Source organism: Typopeltis vanoorti, chromosome 6 (assembly GCF_054136105.1).
Source record: "Typopeltis vanoorti isolate ZY-2024b chromosome 6, IOZ_Tvanoo_1.0, whole genome shotgun sequence".
In the NCBI taxonomy this organism is placed as follows: Eukaryota; Metazoa; Arthropoda; class Arachnida; order Uropygi; family Thelyphonidae; genus Typopeltis; species Typopeltis vanoorti.
The window spans coordinates 59,748,971-59,770,012 of NC_143554.1; the positions used below are offsets into that span (position 1 = coordinate 59,748,971).

Genomic DNA, 21,042 nt, shown 5'->3' on the forward strand with positions numbered 1-21,042 from the left:
TCAAGTGAGTTCGTACCCTTCATGAAGAGTCATTTCTTTCGATTAAGCTGAAACACTAAACATGTGAGGTGAGATTGTAAGGTCTATCTAAAAATTAGTGTGTGTGTGTGTGTGTGTGTGTGTGTGTGTGTGTGTGTGTGTGTGTGTGTGTGTGTGTGTGTGTGTGCGCGCGCGTGCGAGCGAGCGTTTTGTTTGCTTTTTGCAGGATGAAAAACCAAAGATTCGGCGAGAAAAAAATCCTCCTAATTTAGTATATTTGCTAGACGTATCAATACTGATTATTGATAACAATCTTCGACTCTCTCTCTCTCTCTCTCTCTCTCTCTCTCTCTTCACACACACGCACGCGCGTGCGCGCGCGCGAAATACAGAAATTATAATTCGCACATACCATAAGTCTAATTAAACAGAATATCAACAATACCAACAATTAGAATACAAACTAATTATCATCATCATCATCATCATGCGTATCAAGGATTTAGGCCTAGCATGGCCTGTTCCGGCCTTAGAAGTCATCGTTGAATCGTTTAAGAGGACGTCCTGGTTTTCTTTTTCCTAATGGCTTGTACTTTAAGGCTTGTTTTGGTAATCTTTCTATTTTCATTCTTTGAACGTGTTCCATCCATTTATGTTTATATTTTTTAATTTTTTCTATTACTAGTTCTTGGTTTAATTCTTTCATAATTTCTTCGTTTCTTTTGTAATCAAATGGAGTATACTTTGCAGTTTTTCTCATAAATTTCATTTCTGCTGTTATTAATCTTTGTTTGTCTTTTTGTTTTATTGTCCAGATTATTGTCCTTCCATACATTAAGACTAGTAGGACTAATGTATTGTATACGTTTAGTCTGGTTTGTTTATGAACTAGGTTTGGTTTAAATATAGAGTTAATTACACCTGTTATTTTTAAATATTTTACAATTTTTACGTTTATATCTTTTTCATTTTCATATGTGATCATACATCCTAGGTAGTTAAATGAATTCACCTGTTCTAAGATCTTGTTATCTATTACTATTTTAGTTAACTAAAATAGTAATAGATAACAATATATGACAATATAGATAACAAGACAATAAGTAAATATGACAATTCTCTGTTAACTAAAACTTTTTATAATTTAACATGAGCTTCAAATTATATAATTTCGAATTATATAAATTACATTTCTAACCACTGTCATTTACTCGCAACTAACAATTTTGATATTTTAATAATAGACAAAAATTCAATAGTTTCAGTTCTTAGCCTTCAAACGATATGGATGTACAAAAGCGTAATATATCTCTAAGTGGATGGTGCTTTATAGCATAGTCGGATTTGAATGCCATCTGAAATGCAGGAAGCATTTACAAAAATTTTCAAATGAAGGTAAGTCTGCGGTTTGAATATGACGATGGAAGAGTTTTAATCATGGAAACCGAGCCTTCCCTTTCCCTCTCCCAGCAAAAGAGACAAACCAACTAGAGAGCAAAAGCATTAACAGACATAACAGACTGTGAAGAAAGGGTTAGCTGCCCCGCCTTCTGCTTCTTTCTTTCTTTCTTTTTTTTTTTTTTTTGTACTTATCAGACAAATGATCAACTTAGGTTACAATTATTACGTTTCATACGCTATTAAATCCATATATGCTGTTACAAAACATGAGAAGCGATCTATAAGTGAAAGAATCAGTGACCGTTTTCTAGATCAGCTTTTTTTCACAAGATCATTTCAATCGGAACGATGCGTTCGAATCTCACTACGGCAGGAATGTTTTGTGACTGTCTTGGTGGTAGATGAATTTCATTAACCGCTGTAAGACAACCCCCTCCCCTACTTATAGGAAGCCTGAAGCTAACTGGTTTATGAATTTAAAAACTACTCATAAGTCAATTTTTACCTGTTGCATCTGTCATTACACACCAATTTTCTGCTATTTCGATGACAAATAGATTTTAATCTCCTTGACAAAATACAAAAAGCTATATTTCTCACTTTGCATTTTTTTTTTCTTTCCAGCTACAATATTCGTTTCGTTTTGAGTTTTATAAATATACACTTGCTTTAATTCATTTAAGTCGATATCATTTCCTATTATTTTAAAAGCAATAAGAACACATTAATGCAAAACTTACCATAACTCAACACGGTTAGTGTTATCGTTTTATATAGATTACTTACAACAAATATTGTTGTAAATAATCTATATAAATTCAGGCTTGAAATCACTTTTAGAACTGTATAATGATAAGCTGTAGACCTAAAAGATGTGAAGTACAGATAAAGATAGCTGGAAGATGTGACTAAGAGATAAATGTGTTACGTATCATTTCCTAAGTCCATTAACTTGCTCAATCTTTACAAAAAAACAGCTAATTTTGGATTCGTCTCCTATAGAAGCCTCATGTATTTCCAATTTATAAATTCTACTAATATTTTTTTTCATCATTAGCAATTCGAAAAAAAAAAAAAGAGTGTGATAGGAGATGCGGCCTTCCGTTTTCAAACATAATATGCAAAATGCGTGAGTTAGAGTCCTACTGTGGACATGAAAAATCCTATATAGTGGCTGTAGTTCTAAATTATACAATGTAAACATCACATTTGATATTTACCAATATTGGTGCTCGGTGCTGTAATTAGCGTGGGGACAAGCAAAGCACGAACTCCAAGATATGGTGGCAGAGCAAATTCAAGGGAGGAAGAAACAAGTATATAAAAATATACTAAAAATAAAAATTAGAGGTTTTTATTTTGAGTATTAATATTTATTACTGTACTGTTTTTTGAAGAAATGATCTCGTAATAAAAATAAAAAATTAAGAGGATATTATTCGACTTGGAGGGATGAATAATTACTTCTTTCCAAGAGCATAAGTAACATTTTACTCCAGGGGCGAAAATACCTAATTATAGCACTGTTTCATAAGGTCTCTGCTCCGCAGCGCAGTCGACTACGGATCCTATGGTTGAAAAAAAAAACACTTTTGAATCCTAATAAATACTTTTTTTCTTAAATTGAAAATAACGTTCTCAAAATTATAGAAAACAGACACCATCTGTGTAACAAAAGAGACATTTATCCGGGTGGTTAGAAAATGTAGAGATTATACGCATGCCAATACGTACAACAAAATAACGCAGAACACAAAATCATCAACAAGTACTGGGACAAAAAGAAAAAGTGGGATTGTTATATTGGCATTGTTTCTTTTGTAAGCCGTTAAAAGATTCTGGGACCAAATAATGTTCATGTATTATCTATTTATTGCATTTGATAAGACATACTTCATCTCCATTTGCTTGAGAATCAGAATACATATCACTTTATTTTATAAAAAATGAGAGGTATTAGTATAACGTAATAGGTTCTCCCCCTATTAGAGTACCGCACATTTAAGCTCTTCGTGTAAATATTCTTAACATTATCGAAGTTAAGAATACTTTCAAAAAGAAAACTCTTGTTATCAAACCTCGCCCTGTTACATATTTCTCTATTATATGGTTTCCACCTTACGTTACTGTCATTTTTAATTTTAAGCAATTTATGGTATTCACATTTTCAATCTCCTCGCGCTTGTCATGTAAATTGATATTAAATAGTAAATGCATGGAGTTACACTACATATCGGAATTATACAATTCCAATTATTAACAATATAAGGATAAAAAATTGATGAATGGAATGTTATGGATGAAATATAACCAGTTTATATTTCTCATTTTTAATACATATTATACAGTTTATTTTATACAGTTTTATTTTTCATTTGTATTATACAATTTGTATTATACATATTTGTATTATACAGTTTATTTTTCAGCAATGAAAGTAAATTTATTAGAGTAGAACTAGCCTGTCACTATTTTGAGGTATGCATTTTATTTGCAGAATCTGCAGTGAAGGTCAATGGAAGTATCATCTCTTAATTTGCTAAATGACCTGTTCATTTGCTGGTAACCAGAATGGAATAGTTAGTATAAAGGGTAAGGACAGCGATGGGCCTAAGGGGTTATTGCACTTAATATACACTAATGTCAAGAGCATTCGAAACGGGGGAATTTAGTATTGGTTAGTTCATCATTCCCGGCCAAAGGTTATTAGCATTACTGAGACTTGGCTGACAGAAGAAAATATAGTTAGTGGGATAGAATGTGAAGGGCATAGCGTGTTACGGATAGAGAAAAAAAAATGCAGGGGGGAGGGGATATTATTGATGATAGTCGATAAACTGGAACCAAAGAGAGTAGGAGGTCCAATTGCAGGTCAGTGAAAACAGCACATCTGGTGCCATCTGGTGTGAGATAATGGTCAGCAGACTGAAATATACAGTTGGTTGCTTCTATAGACGAGAAGATATAAAGGATTATGGAGAGACAGTATGCATCGGAAAATAATCTCAATGAGTGGAGGGCGAGTAATTATTATGGGGGACTTGAGCTGTGACAGGAACGGGAACATAGACTGGAAAGAAGGAAGGATACATGGGAGTAAGGAAATGGAATTTATGCAGTTACTAAGAAATAATTACCCCGAGGCAACATGTGATGGAATGTATTAGAGTTTGAGAGTGCTAAATCTAGTAATTAAATCAGAGAATTTGTCTATAACCAATATGACCACATTACCACCGATTGGTGAGAGAGAGTGATCGTATGATCTTGACCTGGGAGGTGGCTAAATGCATGGAATTTTCAGTTAAGAGGAAGTATATGTGAATTACAGGGCTGGTAAGTATGACAAACTTAGGAGATTGCTGGGATCAGTGCCATGGCATTTGTGAAACTGCAATTGCTGGATGTTGACAGTGTATGGCAAATGGTACAGGAGTGTTTGAGGGAAGTAATAGCAGACTGCATCTAGAGTCAGGAGAATAAATAAAGTAGGAATTAAATGGATGAATACCATCATTAAGCTGGAGATACAAAAAAAAAAGAAAAATTTGTGTGAGCGAATTCAAGGAGAAAGGTGTCCAGAAGGCACATAAGCAGTACAAAGCACAGGCCAGAAGGGTGGCCAGTGTGGTTAGAAGGGCAAAAGCAGAGTATGAAAGGAAATTAGCAGTACAGGCCAAAGATAATCCTAAAGAGCTCTTTCTGTATGCTGCAATTAAAAGAAGAATGTTTGTGGCAGAATGATTTTGATGAATGCCGACGGTAGAGATCAGACAAAATAGTAGAATCACTAAGTGAACATTTTGTAAGAGTATATCATTTAGGTGAAGACATTGCAGTAACAAGAGAGGCAAACTTATATGGAAACTGAGTTAAAAGAACTGGAGGTGCAAAGTATATTACAGAATCTTGATGTGAATACAGCTATGGGACTAGATGGCATACCGGTTCTCGAGTTTTACGAGAAGGTGCTAGGAAATTGGTAGTGCCTCCTCCTTTGTGCAGTGGAAACCCGTTCCACTGCATAAAGGAGGCGCCAAGAATGAGGTAGCAAATTACCGACCGATCAACATATCAGGAGTCATAGTCAAATGACAGGTAATGGAGAAGTTGGTCAAGAGCAAAATACAGGAATGGATAGACAGAAATGGAATGCTATGTGGAGGCAACATGGTTTTGTGAAGGGTAGGTCGTGCCTCAGTAACTTGCTCACGTTTTATAACACAGTAACAGCTAAGTTGGATAAATGTAATGGGTTTAGAGTGATACTGCTGGACTTTACAGAAGCCTTTGACCGAAATTCAAATCAATAAACTGCAGCACATGGGGATGGATATAAGGTTGGTGAGATGGATAGGAGGGTGGTTGATGGAGAGATATCAGAGAGTAATTTTTCAGTAGGGTTCAAAAGAAGACCCTTGACTAGTGGTGTGCCATAGGGTTCTGTTCTTGGACTATTGCTATTTAATTTGTTCATTAATGATACAGGAAAGGATCAGAGAAGAACTGTTCAGTTGTTTGCAGATGATGCCAAATTGGGTAGAGCAATAATTAATACAAGTGATGTTAAAATTTTGCAGGATGATTTAGAAAGACTGGCAGTTTGGGCAAAAGAGAATGCATATCAGTTTAATGTTGTAAATTGTAAGGTTATGCATTTTGGGGTGAAAACATTACCAGCTGTATACCACACTGATGGAACTGTACTCCAGGAAATTGCTATTGATGACGCCAGGGATTTAGAGAGTGTTAGTGGATAGGGAGCTAAAGTTTAGAGGGCACATAGCAAAATTGGCTAAAGCAGCACATCGGATTACTTGGTTACTGGGAAATACTTGGACGAGCAGAGAGACAAGCAGGTTATTATTCTTCTTTATCGAGTCTTGATAAGACACCATCTTGACTACTGCGCGCAAATCAGATCACTTGGATTTATTGGAGAAGAGGAAGAGAGGTGGAAACGATCCAGACGCGAGTGACCAAGATGGTAGCAGATCTATGGAATGAACCTTACGAAAACAGGTTGAAGATTTGTGGGTTACAGAAACTGGTTGATAGGCGTAAAACAGGTTATATGATTGAGACATAAAAATTACTGAGGGGTTTTTACAAGATTAATTCAAAGGAAATTTTTCAGAACAAGTCTGGTGGCGGGAGAGCTAGGAGCTATCCTGGGAAACTGAGCAAGGGTGTTAGAACTAGATTTATTGCTTGGAGAGTGGCGAATGAATGGAATAAGTTAACATAATCTATTTTGGGTGCCATGACTATGAATGAGTTCAAAGTAAAGTATGATAGACACCGTGTAAATGTTGGATAGTGCTTGGCATACTTTAGAGCCTCTCTCGATGAGTCTAAGGAATTCATGGAGTAGCCCATAAATAATAATAAATAAATAATAATAATTTTACTTACAACTGTAGATCACAGAAATTGTTTATATGATTATAAACACTTAGTATAAATACAGAACTCTGTGGAAACACTGCTATAGCCAAGGATTAAATCTTATGATTATTTTAACTGTGTGACCAAGGCATTAAATAGTTTTTAAATAGCTAAAGAGCATTACCTCTAATTCTTATAGCCTTCATTTTGAATTAAAATATTATGGGACACTGTATTCTTGTAGAAGCAGTTTTATTTTTCTAAAAAAAATTTCTAATTTTTACTAATTATATATAATCTTGGTGTCTAAAATCTTTAAGATTGTTTTTATATCCTTTTTTTATTAACTGACTATTTCAATAATCAGTTCATAAAAATTACCCATTCTTGTGAGAAGCTGAGGTTTTTTTCCTCTCGCAGAACAAACTGGCCATGGTCATATCTTCAGACATAATACTGAATATCTGACATTGTAGCCAGCCACTCATTGGGGGGAGAATTAATATGGACCAAAATCGAAACCACAAAGCAACTAAGACTGTGATGTCATGTATGTATGATAAATTCGTGTGTTCTCCGTCCCTTATGACTGTTTTATGGGATTAAAAAAAAACCCTAGTTACCAGGGGAAAACCCTTCCGTTTTCTTATGAGACTGGCTAACTTGCCTTTACCTGAAAAGCCCTTATGAAGGTTTCATTGAGTCTCAGACGGGATTCAAACTATAGTATTTTAACTGAAGGACAAACCGTTGCGACATCTATGTAATTGCACTACGAAAGCTCTACACAAAAGATGTGCAACAAATACAGTTCCACAACATTTCAAAACAACATAAATTATGCATTTCGGTTTGCACACTGCTACAGTTGCGAGCAGGAGAAATATTTTTGTTACACTAAATGAATCATAGCATTTATAGACTATTTAGGAAATGAGCAATACTCAATGCAGACACCGCCAAATTTCGCAAGCGATTTCCTCTTCACCCGTCATGTCCAGCACGTGTGGCAAAAGCGGACATGCTAATCACCACTAAACTGTCACACAGAGAATTGCAACTAGTCATGCATTGACATATTCTGTTTCTTTTCCCCTACACACACACCCTTTCTGATAGCATTTCTGTAGAAAACTAGTAAGGCCGTTCTAGAAAAGTTTATGACCCCATTTAACATCCTCCTGCACGTGTCAGCAGTCGGAAGACTATTTAAGTGGCGTGCTTCGAAAGTGAGGATGTAAATATAAACTACCTCGCCTCTCCCAAGACAAGTTTCACTCTCCTCCCAAATATACTGTTAAATAGGTAGGAAATGAGCAGAGAGAGGAAGCACAGAAACTGGGGATGTAAATACAATGAAGAAATGTTAATTTCTTGTTGAATTTTTAATATAAACACAGAAATGAACTTGCATAAGAAGAAACTTTGGCATTTCGGATACCGGCATCTCTATTTAATAAGAGAGATGCTGCAACTCCACAGAAAGGTTGTATAACTAAATTTTATATAAGCGGAAACCGTGCAGAATCATCTACTACAGCTATCCTACGAAAGTTTTATGCCATTTCTAGCTTAAATATACGGTGTCTTGTAACGATAGCAATATTTATGCTAAGGTAATTAAGACTATGACGTAAGTGCATTGTGTGTATATATATATATACTGGAAAATGTGACATGAGGTTCTCGATTCTACGGCGTCTTATTGCTAATACTTAATCCATTATTCGTTAAAGCCAAAAAGCTCTAATACTATAATAAAGCTACATAACGGTAATAAATGTTTGCATCAAATGTGTTTTCTTTTTTTTTTTTCACGATAACGGCGTTTTCGCCCTCCGTTGCTTTATATCGTCTTATTGTCTGCATTAGCCTCATTACAGGCCAACGGTCGAGGTATAACTAAACGTCTTATCATTATCAGTGAGCAGGAGTGCCAACATCACGAATTCCGCCTTACCATTTCAAGCATTCATTTTACAAGATTAAAGGTGAAATCCCATAGGCAAACTGATTGCTTGACTGTCACATGCAAATTCATATGTTCACAGGTTGTGCAAAATATATTAAAAAAAAAAACACAAAAGGATTTCTGATGGCGTCATCAAAGACAAAGGGTACTTCTTCCTCCCAAACCAGCGTTATGTAACTTATGGATGAGTCCCTTTTTTTCATGCGCATAAATCCAACATGAAAACTGTAATTCAATAGGTGTTTGCTGAGAGTATAAAGAAACATTTTAACAATTTAACTGAAGATCTAAACAAAACAGCATGTGATTACACCACTACACGTGTATGAGATAATTAAAGCTGCTCAGATAAGGATGTCAGTGCAGACAAAATGTGTTGTTTTCCTATGAGATAAGATAAAGTACAAGTGACACTATAATGGATAATACGATTTTCCCAATGTGATCAAATATCCGGCTATGCTTTGTTCTTCGTAAGCCATTTTAGTATTGCAAGGAAAACTTATAAACAAGTACTAGAATTACAAGTTTGTTTACTCTTTTCTAGATAATATTGATTAAATATTATCTAGAAAGCTACCTATAAAACATCATCTGCATCATTAAGTCAGCAGTGAAGGTATGCGCACGCTGTCGTCCTGGTCATTTCCTTGACAATCATTAATTACATAAATTAATATCTCATTTTATGACATGGTTGTTTTATAATGAAAACATGTAAATTGAAAACATATACCTAATTAATCAGCTTTAGAAAATTCTTTTATAAAAATGAAAACCGTACAAGTGTGCACGGTTTGTATTTTTATAAACCAAATTAAATAAATGATTACTTCAAGAAAATTTTCTCACATTTTTTACGACAATCGGTAAAAGGATTTTTTTTAATTACTTCCAAAAAAGTGAATGATTTTTAAGTTCAACTGTGTTTTCTTCAGGCGTTTAAATTAAAATGTCAAGTATCTTCTACCCATTCTTCAGTGGGATTAGAACAACCTTATGCACTTTCCTCCTACCCAGTGGCGCACCCAGGGGGGGGCAAGCCCCCCCCAAAAAAAAGAAAAAGAAAAAAACACTAGAAAAATTTCCAAAAATCTTTTCCTTTTCAAAAACCTTTTCAAAAATCAAGGCGAACGAGGTAGTGCTCGGGAGGACCGAGCGTTACTTCGTTTGCCCGAGCTGTGCCAGAGGAGATCACGGGTTTCATGTATTGGTGATCACTGCAGATGCTCAGTCATAGGTCGTATGCAATGCGTAGTGTCTATTCTCCCGAAGATTAAATATTGAGTGCGCCACTGTCGGATGTAAGATATATAACAAAATAATAAATAAATAAAATATTCTTCCTCACACTACTCATATGTACAACTCCTAACAAATATAAAACCCAAACAGGTCTAACTTTACAATATTGTTCTCACATTTGCCATGGTGCACCAAAATCACCCTAAGAATGTTGATGCTTCTAGAAAAGGCAATTCGCTCCAATCACTTTCTTATAGGAGTTCTGTTTCTATCTTCTGCTTTATTTATAGGTATTTTCTTGGGCACTGCTCCACCAAACTAATCACCATCATTCCTCCACTTCAATATGCAAAATCATGCGCTTTTCTGGTCAGCATCCATACATAATTCAGCTTTAAACTTCTACTGGATTAATCTATCTTCCTTTCCTTTCAATCGATCTATCTCTGTTCTTTTGAACGGCCTTTCTCATAAGCCATTTTCCCAAGGACTAAACCTCTAGCTATCCAAATAACACATGAACGGTTTCTTTTTTTTAACACTTATCCACATACGGCACCGTTGTGATATAGGTTTTATGATCTCTCATAACGGTATATATAAATGCTTTATTTTTCTTGTTGTTTCACCCATCATTCTGACAATAATTTGTACTGTATTATAATGAGGCATGGAATGCTGAAAAAAACTCTGTGTGTTTCGAAATCATTTTAACCAGACGAACGAACCGACGAATATATTCGTAACACACTTGCCTCATAGTCTTGGCTTTCTCGATATGCACTGTAACTTAAATAATCAACTCAGATAAACATTTCAGTTAGGTTGTTGAATGAATGCTTATGAATTCCTCTTCTCCTCTTTCCATCTGTCTTGTAGAAACATGATCAAAACATACAGAGAAAAGTGAATAAATATTAATTTTGTTCTGAAATGTAATAGTAAAAAAGAACTTTAACACCTGCTTTAACGAGAAAGCTAAAGCGAAGCAAACTGATTAACACCTGCAAACAATCTGCAGTCACCATACACAGTTAAAACAATCACTATTGCAATTCCAATTTAATGATCTAGCACAAAATCTCCTCTATTCAATTGTGAACAGTGTCAGATCAAACATACGTTAATTTAGCACTTTGAGATTATAATGATACTTCTCTGATAAGGAGAAATGCCAATCATCCACCCATCTCATATGGACTCGTCCCAGTAATATGGTTACTAATGATAACTCTTGGCACAATGTACGAATAAAACCACCACCAAACTTTGTATTGGACTAGTTGAAACCGATGATAGCATCTCACTGTTGGATGTTTAATTAAATAAATAAAAAAAGAGATTCTAATAGCCTACTGAGTAATGGCCATATCAACCTCTGGCACCGATTAACTCATTACAACAGGAATGAAATTTCCAGAAGAGATACAGATAGCGACTGTGGACTAGCACTTAGAAGGCAGGGAATGAATCATTCGGTGACCTTGGATATAATTATACCTCTGCAGATATCTATCTAGCTAACATTAGTCCGATAAGAAAGAAGATGTGACAAATATCGCACCAGTTACGTTACATGTCGCATTACTCTGCTGATTACTATTCGGAGACTAAGTTCGCCTTTCCATTCAGTGATTAAAACCAGGGAACATAGAAACTTAAGCATAATTACAAATGTATTCTCAGAAAAGTTTATAACGAATTCATTTTTGAATCTTTCACAGGTGGCGCTCCCTTCTAAGAGTAATGCTAATAAAGTATTAATAACAAAATAAACTGAACAGGTGAAAAAAAATGAACGCCGAACATGTTTTTCTCTGCCATGAGCAGAAAAATAAGATAAACATAACAGACTTAGATGACGTCATCAAAAGTTGTTAACCTCATCACGGATGTTTGCTCGTTTTTATTTCCGCCTTCCGGAAATGATGCCAGAATGAAATAGACAAGGATTCAGAATCGAAAGGAAACAGTCTGTAAGGTCCGTAAAACTTCGACAATTTTTTTAAAATAATAAATAATGCTTTTGCAATGTAGTTCATGATCTTGTGAAATGGAACTTAATTTCCTTCGGTGGCTCGTATTTTACATTTTCTCCAACAATCAGTATTCTGGGCTGTTACCATAGTTTGCCATAACAGTATTTCAGTTTATTTTAGAAGGCAAATGCTCATCTGTGTTTATGTTTGAATTATTTCAGTTGACAGTGCAATAATACCAATTATCACACTGTCTTAGACTGTTCCGTCACCTGTGTCTCCACATGCAATACCCAGGCAACCGTTCTCTAACGGTAAATTCTTGATTACGAGAAAGTTAGCTCTAGTAACAAAAGAGAGTAGAGGAATAGCTATCAATGATACAAAAAAAAAGGGTACATAAACGTTTCACATTTTTCACTCAAACAACCGGCATATTTTTATGTCTGTTGTGGAAATATATTTTCAATTCCTTTTACTAATGACGTTTACTAATTACTCTCAAATGTTATCAACTGAGCTTCAATTTTATCATGTTGTTGATAATATATGTGAAATTAAGCACTGCAATGAGTCCTGATATATATATATGAAAAAACAGTACAAAAGCAACGCATGACTGCCACTCCGATTCAAATGCATTATTAAGAAATTTTAAAAACATATTTTTATCCTAAGTAAAATTATAATACTTCTAAGGCTAAAAATATGCGTTTAATTTCTTCGGGGAGAAAATAACTTTCATTTTTTCTCCCTCCGTACACTAAAGCAATCATACAATTTGGAAAGTGAGAAGTGCAAAAAATAAAATAAAAAAGAAACAAAATGGCAGGAGCTGCATTAGATGACGCGAAGTTTCATGGGATCACAACGCATCTTAAAATCATTTTGCAAATACCTGTATCTTCTTCTTCTTAAGCTTTCACGAACCATTAAGATTCTTAGCTGTGGATTTCACAACCGCAACCGTCTCGAGGATAAGGTGGTTGGCCCTTGTTCACGGGACCGGTTTGCCTGTTCTGGTTGAGAAAAAACCCTACCTCTAAAAATCCCTACCGTATGAGACCGGCTAGTCGAAAGAGACTAAATAAAGGTTCCTCACGTCACTGACAAGAATCGAACCCAGGCCTTTCCGACCAAAAGGCTTCGTCTATACCGACTGAGCTACGGAGGCTCTAAATAACTGTATCAGTTGGAAAAACAGGACGACGTACACACAAAGACCTACAAACATCCTCAGAGTAGTATCAGGTTAAGGGTAGGAATTGAAGTAAAGATTGAAACTATTTCCTTCCCGATGTTAAGCATAAAAATGAATGAGACAAATCCAAGCTTCTGTTCTATTGGAAGGCTTTCAGTCTCTCCAGCAATACCGAGAGATTACAGAAACTGTAATGTCCCTGTATCTCTCTGACTGAGAATATCATTAAATATATTTGAGAAGGAATACCTTTTATATTTGATTAACATTGTTGTGCTTTCTGAATCTGATAAGTCTTCATGTTAGATATATAATTCTTGTATATCCATTAGATTTTACTCAGTACAAGTATATTATAAGAGAAATGTAAGAAACTGCTGTTCATAAATCTAATGTGCCGTTCCAACGTTATTGCAAGCTGCTAAAGTTTTGTTTATGCCGAAAAAATTATTTCATTCAGAGTTCAGTATTCAGTTATCGTTTCTAATAAAATGAATCATACCGATGTCCAGTTGGTGCTTGCGATGGTACTAGAATTACCATCCAGTAAAGTGCAAAAAAGGGAGAATTAGTTTCGCCATTATGTAGCTGTTTTACTAAAGACTCGTCCAAGTAAATGAAGGGGAGAACAATAACACAGTGAGCCTCTGTCTTCAGGAGTACGTAAGTGTTCTATCAATCACCCCTACAATGCTTATGCCTGTTTTAGCTTCGCAACGCTGGTAGCTCTATTCGTGGTTGCATCCTTCACCCCTCCCTCCGCCCGAAGTTTCCCTTCTAACGCCATCTACTTCTTCGTAACGTACGTACATCAAGCCAATGACACTGTTTACATTGGCGTTGTTGTGTCTGGCCCTCAGCGCCTTCGTTTCCTGCCCCTAATCCCCCCCCAATCTCCTAGCCGCTTCTTCCTCACATAAACACACAGCAACAAAGATAGCCATTACTATTTTTATACCTTGGAGGGCACCCACGGAACAGAGGAACTCAGCATTAGGAGGAAGACTTTGCTATATTACTTCCGTTAAACTTCCTAGCAAAGTACGACCTTTGTACTTCGGTTCTGATTACTTTGTTTATTAGAAGACAGGAAAAGAGATAGCTGATTTATCCATTGCAATTTCTAGTTATTGAGAAACGCAAATTCTAATTATTCTAGCTATTCGTGTTAAGAAAATTCGCCATGTTAGATTCACATCTCTTTCATGACAGGATTTTATCATACTATGCTTCAAGAACGATAGAGTTGAGTAAAAAATAGCCAAAGACTCGAATGCATATATCTCACTACGTATTCCCAGCAAAACAAAATAAAATTCTTTCCTAATCACATTTGATAGTACAAAACATCAGTTAAAATATTATCAGCATGTATATTTATTGTGCATTAACTACTGAGCAAAGAAATGAAAAATCGAAATTATATGTAAAAATCAAAAAATGCGGGCGAGGATTGCATACAAGTTCAAAAAAATGTTTAAAGGTTTCAATCCCACCTACGAAAAGCTAGCAACCTATAACACATTTAGTCCAGGGCAAGAGAGAGCGAAACTCCCCTGCTTGCTTCTAGAAACCAAACTTTTAGAAGCCCCGCTTGCCCTTTGCTTACTTCTAGAAACCAAACATGGAACTTTTTTCTTTCCCACTTTCACTGAGCTCTGTTTCTTCAAACATAGATTATTCCAGCTATTGATAAACAAGTATATCAAAAGACCCTCGGCTATATACATGGCAGAGATTAAACTTATTGTTTAATCTCTTTTTATTTTAAGATTATTTTTACTTTTACATTAAACTTATTGTTTAATGACAAATGTTTCCTATTACTGAGGAAAAAAACTTCAAAAGAAAACTGATCGAGGCCAATAGAATGCCTCTGTTAATCATACTCCATGCCTTGTTTCTTCCCCTTTTACATTTTTACTCAATTTTTAGCGCACTACTGATATTTTAAAGTTTATATATAAAGTTTATATGATATAAAATTTATACGATTAATTTAGCGAGGTAGAGAAACGCACAATAATCAAATATGCATTTCTCCACAGGGAGCAGCAGTTTTTATTTGCATGCATGTGCTACAGTTAATATATTCATGTTTCACCTCCATCTGTTTTAACAGATGGAGGTGAAATTTTCCGAAGATGTTTAAGATATTTTTATTAATTTGTATGACTATTTTTCTTTAGGAGTACCCCTTTTACGATGTCATTGGCTTTTTACTCAATTTTTAGGGCATTACTGATGCTTTAAGACATAAATAGAGGAAGAATTGAGCCCTCGTAGCTCAGTCAGTATAGACGAAACCTTTTGGTCGGAAAGATCTGAGTTCGATTCCCGTTAGTGGCGTGAGGAATCTTTACTAGTCTCTTTCTGCGAAAGGTGCGTTAGCCAGTCTTATACGGAGGGAGGATTTTTTTTTTTTCACTGGGAAACTAGTGTTTTTCGTCTCCCAAAACAGGCAAACCGGCCCCGTGAAAACACATGAATTACAGTCATGAATACGTCCCAGCAATATGTCGGTCCCGCTTTAAACGTATTAAGTTTAAGGCGGTAGTGAAGTCCAGTTAAAAGAAAAACTCGACAACCACAGTAGCCGTTCATTATTGGATCCATGTTCATATGAAGTTTTTATTCAAAATGTCGTCCTTTACTTGATCTCAAAGTAATGCATAACTTGAGTTATGTATAACTTCTGACTCATCGTGCATAATTACACGAATATACTCAGTATATTATATCTACGTAAAGTCGATATGTTATACATAGTCCAGGCAGAATATTGTAAGCATTTGCAATATTTCACCATCGTAAATTCTACCTCAGCTAGGCGGCACTCATATCATGATGAAAGTTGGTATTTGTGATACTGGAGATGGATGATGATGATGACGTACTGTTCATTCATAGTTGCTGAAAAGAAAAAAAAAACCATGGTACAGTTAACCATAAAATTTAACCAGGAAACAAACGACGGTGTTTTCCAGACCATATTTCAAAGTATCCTCCTCCGTATGGACCTCCGAATTAGGTGTCTACTCAAGGTGCTCAAGACTATCGAAGAATAATCGACTACGTCTCTTAATTTGCATCTTAGAGATCAGTGACAATGAAGACTGAAAAAAAAAACAGTTGCGTTTTCATATAAATTCCGTTCAGCTATGCCGAGGGAACAGTAGGCGAAGAATTAGGCGAAAACCCGGAGATAAGAAGCATCCCGATGTCAGGGTCCAGCCGAAACAAGTAGCAGACGGTAGCGTTATGGTACTTGGGGGGGGTCTGGAATATTTTGGAGCCCTGATAACGCAGACCGTATATTATGAATGCTACAAAGTACCTATCCACTGTGGCTGATTAGATACACTCCTTCGTGGGGACTGTCTAACCAGGTGGCACAGATGTGCTCTACAAGTTTGCCGAACACGACAGTAAATTCCAGGTTTAACAATCACTGCCAAATTCCGCGAATTTGAAACCCACAGAACATCTACGGAATTACGTGAATCCAGAGATACCACATTTGAATCAATCACCCGAACACTGGCAGATCTACGGGAAGTAATCCTAACGACGTGGTACAGTATACCTTTGCAGCTTCAAAAGCGCTATAGAGATCTTTGAACGTTGTGTGCCACGCCTCGTAATGACAGTTCTGACAGCAACAGGGGAGCTGAGAGCTACGAGTTATTAGGACGGTGGTCATAATACTTTGACTTGATCATGTAAAATACGGTCAAAATTATAAATCAATGATACTGGAGGAGTGATCTGAAATGGCATAAACAGAAAACAAAGATGAGAGGGACGCAACTGGATAATTGCAAACAGAATTCTCTAAAAAGTATACCTCTACTAGCGTCTGTGTATTTTAATAAAAGTTTATTATATCATTGCTGCAGCTACTAAACTAGTTCTATGATAGCTCATGAAGCTACTAAAACTAGTTCTACTAGATGGCTCAAGAGAAATATCGATGAAATGCTCTAGTGGGAAATATTTAGGATTGATATCCCAAACAAAGAACAGCAATAATGACGGCGATTAACGGAACACTGATATGATGCTCGCAGAGATAACGGGATACGACTGCAGTTTCATTCAAATGTTATACTGTGTCATTTATAAACATCAGTGGGTGAGCGACTTTTAACTTAAGTCGTTGTGCAATGCATTTTGACAATTAGAATCAGTGGTGCATGCATTGGTGGATGAACGTATACAATCTCCATTAGCATACTCCTTTTCTGTAAACTGGGACGATGTTGCCATTTTACATATATTTCTTAAAGTACTGTAATTTTCCAAGTTCAAAATATTGCTCCACCCTTTAACATTGCTCTGTAATGACACATCGATCAATTGGTTAGCCAAATACATAGCGTGAATAGCGTTATTCCATTTAGTATGCTTATTTATTGATGGTATATTGTGTACTTTCAGAGAAAAACTACCAATCATTCTGTTAAGTATGTATACCAATCATACTGTTGTGAATGAGTAGTAGGTACTGTATAATTTACCGTAAATAAATAATTACTAAATGGAATAATGTCATATATGTTTTTCTTCTTTAACAGCATTATCGATCTCAATATTTTAAAAATGTCTTATTACCACAATCACTAACTAGAATTACATTACCAGCTAACATTTGACTCATGACTAAACAACTTCTTATTACTAATAAAACTTATGTGCAGAGCGAACACCAGGCATTAAGTCTGTGCATTACAAACTTTTAGGTTTCATTAGAAGCGATGGACAGCAAATCCAACGAACTCAGTCGAGACATTACATAATACCGCCACTCAAGACATCAAAGATATCACTCTTGAAACTTTCGACTTTTTGCTATATACTGAGAGATAACATTGAATGCAAATGAATTAATGCTCAGAAGCAACAGCTTCTCCCGCCCACTTAGCCTAAGGCAATATAGACGATTTGTCGTCTTGAGCAATAAAATCTATGCATGGAATTCAATTAAAACAAGTGAAGAAGTCGTGTCATATCTTCAAATAAAAATCAGCTCTCACATAAATCTGCTCTAAGTGAGTTACAGTAGATTTTCTGCTTTATTTGTTTGTTTTCCCATCTAAATATCATTATTTCATTAGTGTTACATCCGATAAGCTAATGATTAACTTTTTGCTTTGCTGAGGTTTAACTCATCTGATCCGGAACATTGGAAAAAATAGTATCGATACTGAAAATTATCGAAATAAAGTTTTTCTCTTGATATATTAAACTAATATAGCTGATTTATATTAATCGCTATATGAGCATAGCAATTCGCAAAAATCGCTAATATCAGCAATGTCTGTAAATGCTTGAAATAGTCATTTACTTACTTAAACTGAAAATAAGTGATTTGAAACTACGTCTGATAAAATAAAAAAATGATTCAATTAAGACAGGAGTAAATGGCAGTACCCATGTATAATTTAGTACAGGAAAGTGAAGCTTTTTCGGACATTTTAATATGGTTCCTAAACAAAACTTTTTTTATGCGATTTACATTGAGGAAAGTTTTTTTTTTTAAATCTTAGTGCATTCGTGCTGTGAGTGGGCTAAGAATCTTTTCTAGTTGTTTTTTTTTAAATTAATTTTATATTGTCTCTGAATTTCTAGTTTATGTTTCTTTTTTTGTAATCTTTGATATAATGATATAAACCGAGCTTTTATGTTATGGAGCACCCTTACATCAAGAGGACGTGTGTGTTTTGATTGCATTTGAATGCAGTCGAAAGGCATGTCCTGGTCTAAGGATGTTAACATAAAAGCTTGGTATATCTCATTTTATTAATTATACATTTTTGTATTTTAATTTTTTAGAATCAGGATATCAATCTCTAGAGACTAAACGTAGAAATTTTGTCAAGTAATTTCAGACCTTCAGTAAGGTGAGCGTAGTCTCACAACGGGAGATGAAATTCATCTCCCATCTAAAGCCCGTCACAAACATCCATGTCCAAGGAGAAGATCAAATCGAACAGAAGCGTGTTGTTTAGACGGTAGATAAACTAACTATTCTGCCAATCAGGCCGGCAAACTGTCTCAAACCTATTTGCGACTATTTTTAAAGTAAGAAATTTTCATCTTATTGAAGTAAGTATGAATAGCACTAGTCAAGAGCGGCCATTTGAAACTGTTTATTGATATTGTTCTCAACCGTGTTATATTTCTGCATAACGCAGTTCAGGTGAACACAGCGAAAGAAAAAAAACTAAGGAAATGGAATACAAATCAAATTAAATAATCTCTCTGATCAATAACAGCAAGGCACAGATTCGTGATCAGATAAAGATTCAATACATGGCGAGCTAATTACAGGACATTGATATGGAACATGAAAATGGATTAAACGATCATTCTGTTGATCAAATAGTTGATGTAATAATCAAAAACATGTTTCTATTCTATGACCGGCAATTCTGATACATATTAGAAACAAGATTATGATTAATGTGAAACCATTTCTAGAGCGAGCGAGAGAGAAAAATGAAAAGCAAAATTAAGATTACAAAAATATAGATAAATAACATAAATTATTATTATCAAGAGTATGCCAACAACATGCATTAATGATATCACAGCGAAGAGCTGGATGTTCTATACTATCCTTGCAAGCCATTCATCAAGTATACAATATTTTATATCAGGCTTTCGTTTATCCTCGAGCTAATTATTATGAGATTGGTTTCAACTGTTGTTAGTGCTTTATCATAGAAGAAATATTTTAATCGAGAGAAAGCAATTAAGGCTAATTGAAAGTCACATAATCCATACATTATTATCAAAGACAGTGATTATATCAAAACCAAATCTATTTTAAGCTTTTATTAGGTCAAGGTGTGATTAAAATAACTGTTATTTTTCATGTTCCGTAATTTTACTAAGAGGTGTTCATGCAGCACAATAGAGAGCAATTACTGTGTTTCTCAGACTGTTAGTGTGATAAGTTAAACGATGCGAATAAGGTGCGGTCACAGAAAATCAAGGAATTTAATGACTGTCATAATGAAACACTTCGAAGGTACGTGTAATTGAGTTCATACAGATCAATAGGCAATTGCTAATATTGAAATACCCCTGCACTTTAAACTTCCCGTTATGGCGTTAGTGATATGAGGAGAAAATGATGCGGCCAGCAATGAAAGTACATTGTATTGATTTCAGCTTGGCGCTCAAGGCAGTGCTTCTCTTCACTACCAGTAATCCTTGAGCTGACTTCGATCTTCAATTCCTATCGGTTATTCATGTTATATCTTAAACATAACTTTTTTTCTGGATACGACAATAATAATGACATGTTCCTTAAACGACAAAATATCAACAGAATACTGGACTATTAACACTTATTATCAAAGCGAATAAATATGGAGGAAAACTAGGGGTATCTTAACTATTGAAAGAAAAAGAAACATCCAAAAAAGTGGCGAAATGGAATTTGGCTTTTCCACCCCATCTCATTTTATTCGTGTATGTCTGTAGTAAGCGCACTATTCACCGTTTACTTCACTGGTGATTCCCTGTGAACGAAATTCACAGGGAATCATCAGTTGGTTCCACAGAGTATGCTAAAGCAACTAAGGCACCGAATTAAGTTTATTATATGCAAATAATGTATGTTCGCTAACTGATCGGTAATGTTTATACAGGATGAAAAGGCCAAGATTCTGAAAGAGAGAGAGAAAAAAACATACTACCAATGAGAAAGGTTAAGAGATTTGAAGCCTCAATTCAATGAAGTAAAACATTAGCTGAAATTAAGAACTGAATGCCATCTCAGAAAAGAAAGCTTCCCCGTGAATTAAAGTCACAGAAACTGTGCATACATATCTAAAAGGAACTACTTCGAAGGTAAAATAGAATAA

At 35.2% G+C, this 21,042-nt stretch overlaps 1 protein-coding gene across 3 annotated transcripts in view; it reads right to left on the minus strand.

The window, feature by feature from the left end:
• Positions 1-21,042, minus strand: part of LOC150105480 (histone deacetylase 5-like) — a 430,130-nt gene that overhangs the window by 309,895 nt on the left and 99,193 nt on the right. Inside the window, exon 1 of one of the 3 annotated variants that reach the window (XM_090394193.1) lies at positions 13,668-13,717. The exons of the other annotated variants lie outside the window; for them this stretch is intronic. The gene's annotated coding sequence lies outside the window, so the exon portion shown is untranslated. Of the gene's footprint in view, positions 1-13,667; positions 13,718-21,042 lie in introns of those variants that run through there. 3 annotated transcript variants of the gene reach the window in all.